We start from the raw sequence: 7,446 nt of genomic DNA on the forward strand, positions 1-7,446 counted from the left end.
TTCCTGTGCTCCAAAGGTGCACACCTAGGTGAGCACCTTCGACCACACCTTGTAGCACACCAAACTCTGACTTTCGACTTCATCCGCAATGCAGGGTCTTTGAGGTTGGCGCAATGCGCACAACCAGGGGAGTCGACCCATCAAACCCAACACCTCCCCTATATAAGCTATTTGTCTGATTCTCATACATGCGTAGCCTGCAGGAGCAATTAGGACATCGACCCCAACTTTCGGCTTCTAAACGAAAACAAGGTCTTTGAGGTTGGTGTAATGCGAACAACTAGGGGAGTCAACCCATCAAACCCAACACCTCCCCTATATAAGCTATTTGTCTGATTCTCATACATGTGTAGTCTACAGGAGCAATTAGGACATCGACCCCAACTTTTGACTTCTTAACGAAAACAAGGTCTTTGAGGTTGACGTAATGCGCACAACCAGGGGAGTCGACCCATCAAACCCAACACCTCCCCTATATAAGCTATTTGTCCGATTCTCATACATGTGTAGCCTGCAGGAGCCATTAGGACATTGACCCCAACTTTTGACTTCTTAACGAAAACAAGGTCTTTGAGGTTGGCGTAATGCGCACAACCAAGGGAGTTGACCCATCAAACCCAACACCTCCCCTATATAAGCTATTTGTCTGATTCTCATACATGTGTAGCCTGCAACAACGATTAGGACATCCACCCCAACTTCTGAATTCGTCTGCGTTGACCGCACCAAAGGTGCACGCCTTGGTGCTCACCAAAATCCGACTTCCGACTTCTTCTGCTATGCGGGGTCTTTGAGGTTGGCGCAGTGCGCACAACCAGGGGAGTCAACCCACCGAATGCAACACCTCCCCTATATAAGCTATTTGTCTGATTCTCATACATGCGTAGACTGCAGCAATGATTAGGACATCCACCCCAACTTTTGACTTCTTAAACAAGACAGGGTCTTTGAAGTTGGTGCAGTGCACACAACCAGGGGAGTCGACCCATCAAACGCAACACCTCCCCTATATAAAGCTATTTGTCCGATTCTCATACGTGTAGTCTGCAGCAGCGATTAGGACATCGACCCCAACTTCCGAATTCGTTTGCATTGACCGCACCAAAGGTGCACGCCTTGGTGTGCACCCTGGAGTGCACTTTGGTGCTCACCTCGGTGCACACTTTGGTGTGCACCTCGGTGTGCACCAAAGGTGCGCACCTTGGAGCGCACCAAAGGTGTACACTTTGGAGCGCACCACATAGGGTCTTTGAGAGGTTGGCGCAGTGCGCACACCAAGGTGGGTGTTGAGGTGCGTGCCGAGGTGGGTGGGTGCTAGGGTGCGCTCCATGGTGGGTGCCAGGGTGGGTGCGTGCTAGGGTGGATTCCAAAGAGGGTCATAGGGTGGGTGCCAAGGTGGGTTGGTGATATAGTGGGTTCAAAGGTGGGTACTAGGGTGGGTTCCAAGGTGGGTCACAAGTTGGGTGCCAGGATGCGTGGGTGTTAGGTTGGGTGCCAAGGTGGGCTCCTGCGTGGGTGGGTGCTAGGGTGGGTTTCAAGGTGGACGCGAGGGCGGGTGCCAAGGTGGGTAACAAGTTGGGTGTTAGGATGGGTGAGTGCTAGAGTGGGTGCCAAGGTGGGTGGGTGCTAAGGTGGATGCCAAGGTGGTTCACAGGGTGGGTGGGTTCTAGGGTGAGTTCCAAGGTGGGTCACAGGTTCAGTGCTAGGGTGGGTGTCAAGGCGGGTGTCGAGGTGCCTGGGTGCTAGGGTGTGGATGCCAATGTGGGTCATAGGGTGGGTACTAGGGTGGGCTGCAATGTGGGTGCCAAGGTGGGTAACATGCTCGGTGGGTTCTAAATTGGGTGCCAGGGTGGGTGTGCACCCACCTTGCCCGAGGTGGGTGCCAAGGTGCCAGTGTGGGTGGGTGCTAAGGTGGATGCCAAGGTGGGTGAGAAGGTGGGTGATAGGTTGAGTGGTAGGATGGGTGGGTGCCAAGATGGGTCACAGGGTGGGTGCAAGGGTGGGTAGGTGCTAGGGTTGGTGTCAGGGTGGGTGGGTGCTAGGTTGGGTTCCAAGGTGGGTGCGAGGGTGAGTGTCAAGGTGGGTCACAGGTTAGGTGCTAGGATGGGTGAGTGCTAGGGTGCAAAGGTGCCAGGGTGGGTGCTAGGATGGGTCGATGCTAGGGTGAGTGGCAAGGTGGGTCCACAAGTGTCAAGGTGGGTGCCGAGGTGGGTGCCAAGTCGGCGACTGCTATGGTGGATGCCAAGGTGGGTCACGGGGTGGGTGCCAAGTTGCTAGGTTGGGTTCCAAGGTGGGTGCCAACGTGGGTGCTAGGGTGCGTGGGTTAAAGGGTGTGTCACAACGTGGGTGCCAGGATGGGTGCGCACCCACACTGGCCAAGACGGGTGCGGGTGCAAGGTTGGGTTCCAAGCCCGGTCACAGGCTGGGTGCTAGGATGGGTGGGTGCCAAGGTGGGCACCAGGGTGGGTGCACCCACCCTGGCCAAGGTGGGTCACGGGGTGGGTCCTAGGGTGGGTAACGGGGTGGGTACTAAGGTGCGTGCCAAGGTGGGTCATAGGGTGGGTGCCAAGGTGGGCACCAGGGTGGGTGTGCACCAACCCTAGCCAGGGTAGGTCACGGGGTGGTTGTCGGGGTGGGCGTCAAGGAGCCAAGGTGGGTGGCAAGTAGCCAAGTTGCGTGCCAAGGTGGGTGTCGGGGTGGGTGCCAAGGATCCAAGGTGGGTGCCAAGGAACCAAGGTGGGTGTCTGGGTGGGTGCCGAGGTGGGAGCCAGGGTGGGTCCCAAGGTGAGTGCAAAGGTGGGTGCCAGGGTCAAGGTGAGTGCCCAATGTGGGTTCCAAGGTGCCAGGGTCAGGGTGAGTGCCAATGTGGGTTCAAAGGTGCTAAGTTGGGTGCGAGGTTGGGTGCGAGGGTGGGTGGGTGCCAAGGTGTGCTAGGTGGAAGCCCGGGTGGGTCGGCATCCCATGGTGTCGAGTTGGGTGCCTGATGGGTGCTTCTTGTCAAGTTTTAGTCGTCGGGACTCATTTCGAGCCTTAGAGGTCGTTTCTTGTCCGGTTGCCCTGTCTTCGACCTGGGAACCCAATTTTGGTCCTCGGTCCCATTTTTTTTTGTCTCGCATCCCACTTTTGGCCTGTGGCCTTTTCGGGGTCGATTCTCTGTTTTGGGCATCAGAGCATGTTTCTTCTCCTAAAACCCAATATTTGTTTATTAAGTCTCGGAACACATTTTTGTTCTCGTGGACCCATCATGGGTCTTGGAACGCATTTGTGGTCCTTGGGTCCATTTTGCATCCCGAAACTTGTGTTTTGGTGCTTGATCCCTATTTTGGGTGCCCACCTTGCACCAAGTGCGCACCCGGGGCAAACCGAGCGCCTTGGTGCACCGGGGCAAGATCGAGCGTGCACCCGAGGCGCCCCGAACATGCACCAAGGTGCACTCGGCCCACATGTGAGCGCAGGTCGTTGCGCCCGAGGTGGTGTGTGGGCACCGCGTTGCAGACGGGACACTGCACGCACACGACGCCCCCTCCAGGTGCACGCACGTAGGCCGGGCCGGGTGCACACCCGACGCCCTAGCAAGGTGCGCGCACCCGGGCAGGGCTCACACTTGGCGAACGGGGCGCACTTCGCGAGGGAGGGTGTGCACCTCGACGGGGGGTGGGTGGCCGGGGTGGATTCGCACGTGGGTCGCGGTTTGCTAAGTACACACTGCGACAAGCTCATAACGGGTGCGGATCATACCAGCATTAGTGCACCGGATCCCATCAGAACTCCGCAGTTAAGCGCGCTTGGGCCGGAGTAGTACTGGGATGGGTGACCTCCCGGGAAGTCCCGGTGTTGCACCCTTTTTTAGTTTTTCGCCGGGCGTCGCAATGCTATTTGAATAAACCTTTTGCCCGTTTGCGTTCTCGTCGGGGCCGGGCCGGGCCGGGGTGCGCTGCCCGCACTACCGCAACGCGCGCGCAGGGGCGACACCGAGCGCGCACCCGAGGCACCCCGAGCACACAGGCCACGGTGCAACCCGGGCGTTGTGCGCGCACCCCGGTGCGCCCGAGGTGCTGCGCGCGCACCCAGGTGAAATCGGTGTGCACCTCGGCCAGTGCGCGCTCGGTCGAGTCGCGCACGTTGGCCAAGGTGCACGGTGATGTTTCTTACTCTAAGGTTCCGCACCAGACGCCCGGGACAGGTGAGCGAAGCTGGGCGGGGCCGGGTGCGCGGCCGGGGCAGGTGCACGCAGCTGGAGAGAGCTTTGGAGCACACTTCGGAGCGCACCAATGATGCGCTCCATTCAAAAGTTTCCTGAAAAAGGCAAAAAAAGTTGAGATTATAGAATTTCCCACTTGAGAGATTGTAAAAAAAAAAAAATTTAAAATGAAGGAAACGCGGGTGCAAGGTGTGCGCAGCCCAGCCAAGGTGTGCGCACCAAGGCGCCCACCCTGGCGAAGGTGCACGCAAGGTGCGCACCCGAGGCAAACCGGACAATTAACCCAACTTTCGACTTCGCGCGCACCTTGGAGCGCACTTCGGAAGCGCTCCTTGGTGCGCACCAATCTTGGGCACCTCGGAGTGCACCATGGCGCCCACCAAGGTGCGCACCCGGGGCAAACCGAGCTCCGACTTCGTGCGCACCTTGGAGCGCACGAAAGGTGCGCACCATGGCGCCCACCAAGGTGCGCAGCCCAGCCAAGGCGTGCGCATCAAGGTGCGCACCCTGGCGAAGGTGCGCACCCGGGGCAAACCGAGCTCCGACTTCGTCGCGCACCTTGGAGCGCACAAAAGGTGCGCAACCCAGCAAGGTGTGCGCACCTCCGGTCAAACCGAGCTCCGAATCGTGCGCACCAGAGGTGCACCGCCATCGTGCGCACCTTGGAGCACACTTCGGAGCCCTCCTTGGTGCGCGCCGATGTTGCGCACCTCGGAGCGCACCCGGGGAAAACAATGCAATTAACCCGACTTTCGACTTCGTGGGCACCTCGGAGCGCTCTCGGGTTCGCACCTCGGAGCACACCGAGGTGCGCACCTTTGATGCGCTGCCTTCACCAATTTCCAGAAAAGGCAAGAAAACATTGAGAAGGTGTGCGCACCGAGGTGCCCACCCTGGCGAAGGTGCACGCGAGGTGCGCACCCGGGGCAAACCGGGCTCCGACTTCGTGCACGCCGAGGTGCGCACCCGGGGCAAACCGGGCTCCGACTTCGTGCACGCCGCACCTTGGAGCACACTTCGGAGCGCTCCTTGGTGCGCACCAGGGCGCGCAACCCAGCCGAGGTGCCCACCCCGGCGAAGGTGCACGCGAGGTGCGCACCCGGGGCAAACCGGGCTCCGACTTCGTGCACGCCATGGTGCCCACCGCGGCGAAGGTGCACGCGAGGTGCGCACCCGGGGCAAACCGGGCTCCGACTTCGTGCACGCCGCACCTTGGAGCACACTTCGGAGCGCTCCTTGGTGCGCACCATGGTGCCCACCAGGGCGCGCAACCCCGCCGAAGGTGCACGCGAGGTGCGCACCCGGGGCAAACCGGGCTCCGACTTCGTGCACGCCGCACCTTGGAGCACACTTCGGAGCGCTCCTTGGTGCGCACCATGGTGCCCACCAGGGCGCGCAACCCCGCCGAAGGTGCACGCGAGGTGCGCACCCGGGGCAAACCGGGCTCCGACTTCGTGCACGCCATGGTGCGCACCGCGGCGAAGGTGCGCACCCGGGGCAAACCGGGCTCCGACTTCGTGCACGCCGCACCTTGGAGCACACTTCGGAGCGCTCCTTGGTGCGCACCAGGGCGCGCAACCCAGCCGAGGTGCCCACCCCGGCGAAGGTGCACGCGAGGTGCGTACCCGGGGCAAACCGGGCTCCGACTTCGTGCACGCCGCACCTTGGAGCACACTTCGGAGCGCTCCTTGGTGCGCACCATGGTGCCCACCAGGCCGCGCAACCCAGCCAAGGTGTGCGCACCAAGGTGCACGCGAGGTGCGCACCCGGGGCAAACCGGGGTCCGACTTCGTGCACGCCGCACCTTGGAGCACACATCGGGGCGCTCCCGGGTTCGCACCGGCGTTGCGCACCGTGGTGGGCACCTCGGAGCACACCAAGGTGGGCAGCGAGGTGCGCACCTTTGATGCGATGCCTTCACTAATTTCCATAAAAGGCAAAAAAAAAACGAGATTTTAAAATTTCCGTTTTGAAAGATAGTGAGAAAAAGGGAATGCTGGTGCCATCTTGAGCCCGCCCTGGTGCGCAGCCCAGCCAAGGTGTGCGCACCAAGGTGCCCACCCTGGCGAAGGTGCGCGCCCGGGCAATTAACCCAACTTCCAACTTCGCGCGCGCCAGGGTGGGAGCGCACCCAACAACCGGGCCTGGGAAGAGCCAATGCGAGAAACCCCACCAAACGCTCTGACAAAAAAAGAGGGGGCGCTCCAGTAACCCCGCTTCGGAGCGCACCCTGGGCAAACCCAGCCAAGGTGCCCACCCCGGCCAAGGTGCAGGCGAGGTGCGCACCCGGGGCAAACCGGGCTCCGACAACGTGCACGCCGCACCTTGGAGCACACTTCGTAGCGCTCCCGGGTGCGCACCTCAGAGCACACCAAGGTGGGCAGCGAGGTGCGCACCTTTGATGCGCTGCCTTCACTAATTTCCAGAAAAGGCAAAAAAAAAAGGAGATTTTAAAATTTCCGTTTTGAAAGATAGTGAAAAAAACGGAACGCGCGTGCCATCTTGAGCCCGCCCTGGTGCGCAGCCCAGGTAAGGTGCCCACCCTGGCAAAGGTGCGCACCCGGGCAATTAACCCTACTTCCGACTTCGTGCGCGCCAGGGTGGCAACCGGGCCTCGGAAGAGCCAATGCGAGAAACCCCACCAAACGCTCCGACAAAAAAAGAGGCGGCGCTCCAATAACCCCGCTTCGGAGCGCAGCCGGGGCAAACCCAGCCAAGGTGCCCACCCCGACGAAGGTGCACGCGAGGTGCGCACCCGGGGCAAACCGGGCTCCGACAACGTGCACGCAGCACCTTGGAGCACACTTCGAAGCACTCCCGGGTGCCCACCGGCGTTGCGCACCGTGGTGGGCAGCGAGGTGCGCACCTTTGATGCGCTGCCTTCACTAATTTCCAGAAAAAGGCAAAAAAAAATGAGATTTTAAAATTTCCGTTTTGAAAGATAGTGAAAAAAAAGGAACGCGGGTGCCATCTTGAGCCCGCCCTGGTGCGCAGCCCAGGCAAGGCATGCGCACCAAGGTGCCCACCCGAGGTGCACACCCGGGGCAAACCGGGCTCCGACTTCGTGCAGGCCGCACCTTGGAGCACACTTCGGAGCGCTCCTTGGTGCGCACCATGGTGCCCACCAGGGCGCGCAACCCAGCCAAGGTCTGCACACCAAGGTGCCCACCCCGGCGAAGGTGCACGCGAGGTGCGCACCCGGGGCAAACCGGGCTCCGACTTCGTGCACGCCATGGTGCCCACCG

The 7,446-nt window shown here is 60.7% G+C and overlaps 1 non-coding gene across 1 annotated transcript; it reads left to right on the top strand.

Moving 5' to 3' along the window:
* Positions 1-3,723: 3,723 nt before the first annotated feature.
* On the top strand, positions 3,724-3,843 carry LOC131873531 (5S ribosomal RNA). Its single transcript, XR_009371456.1, has one exon. It is a non-coding gene; the product is annotated as a 5S ribosomal RNA (ribosomal RNA).
* The last annotated feature ends 3,603 nt before the right edge of the window (positions 3,844-7,446 follow it).

Source organism: Cryptomeria japonica, unplaced genomic scaffold, assembly GCF_030272615.1.
Source record: "Cryptomeria japonica unplaced genomic scaffold, Sugi_1.0 HiC_scaffold_1936, whole genome shotgun sequence".
Taxonomy (NCBI): domain Eukaryota; kingdom Viridiplantae; phylum Streptophyta; class Pinopsida; order Cupressales; family Cupressaceae; genus Cryptomeria; species Cryptomeria japonica.